We start from the raw sequence: 1,406 nt of genomic DNA on the forward strand, positions 1-1,406 counted from the left end.
TCAAGGATCACTAATGTCATAGTGTGAGGTCACATCAAGCAGACCCAAACCAGGAAGGTATCCAAAACCTTGTGTCTCTGCTGGGCTTTTCCTCTTCTCTCGATGATTCCAGTCTGCTCCTGATGGAGTCTTTTCTGTTTGCAGTCACTGGGCAGGGCAGTCTTCCTTTTCCTCTGCCCCTTCCCACTTTTCTATCCTGCCCAGTGTTGGGCTAGACTTACATGGAGTCCCAGAGTAGGGACTTTTGCCTCCCTTTTTCCCCCTCGCTGCATAATGGCCCCCTGAAATGTCAAGTGCCCCACACTTGCCCTGCCCAAGGCCATTAGAACTGGTGAATGTCTGCCCTCATTTACACCAATTCAACAAGCCTTGGTTTCCTATTGGGATTGCCTTCCATGTATATACATCTCTTTTAGGCACAATTATCATTATCATTATCATTATTATTTTGGTATATTATCTCCCTCTAGGCACATTTCGGAGTCATTTACATAGAGATGCTAATTAGAACAATGGGAGAAAATTAGTTTGGCAAGGCAGAGAGAGCTTGACCAATGTTTTTTGGCAATGCCTAACCATGATTCCAAAAGATTCATGACAAAATAATTCCCATCTCCAGCTAGATCATAAAATACACACAGACACACACACACGTTTTTGACCCTAGTGAATGTGGGAATTTGTTTTGCTTGCCTATACGTGTTTGTAATGAGGTTTGTTTTTCTTGCTTTCTCCATGTTGGGGAGGAAGGAGAAGAAGGAAGAGAATTCAGACCTGAAAATAACTGACTTGTTTTTCAGTGTCTCTCTGATACCTGGGGGATGGGGAGACTGGGAAGTGTTCTTAAATGAATAACATTCATGGTTTCTGCTAAGGCAAAAACCAGTTCCAGGATTTATACCAACGTAGCACACTTGGCAGGTCCTGAAATTCATTCAACAAATATTCCTTGAGTGCCTAGTATATGAACAACATTTAATTCAATTTAGTACAACAAGCATTATATTAAATGCTTATGCTTTATGTGTCGCAGGTGAGGACTGACGGATGAGGGCCCAGTCCTTTGAGCATGGGCAATCTACCCTTCTTGGTGCCAACCAATGTGGATACTTGAAGACCTTGAATCTGAGAATGAGTAATGAGGATTCCTGACCTCTTTAGAGCCTGTGCAGGTATTCTCTGATGCTTTTCTGTCTTCTTACTGCGTGGTAAGGAAATACCTTTTTAGTGCTGAGCAAAGCCTAGTGTATATGTAAAATGTCCTCTTGCAATATGTGGTGATTGAGTTGTGCTTTAAAGTAAAGCAGGGATTTCGGGAAGCAGAGGGGAGTACAAGGAGAGAGGGAAGGAGGGGAAGAAAGAGAGAGAGAGAGAGAGAGAGAGAGAGAGAGAGAGAGAGAGAGAGA

This window comes from Petaurus breviceps, unplaced genomic scaffold, assembly GCF_028583685.1.
Source record: "Petaurus breviceps papuanus isolate PSGF00001 unplaced genomic scaffold, PetGlider_PUasm1.0 154, whole genome shotgun sequence".
Taxonomy (NCBI): Eukaryota; Metazoa; Chordata; class Mammalia; order Diprotodontia; family Petauridae; genus Petaurus; species Petaurus breviceps.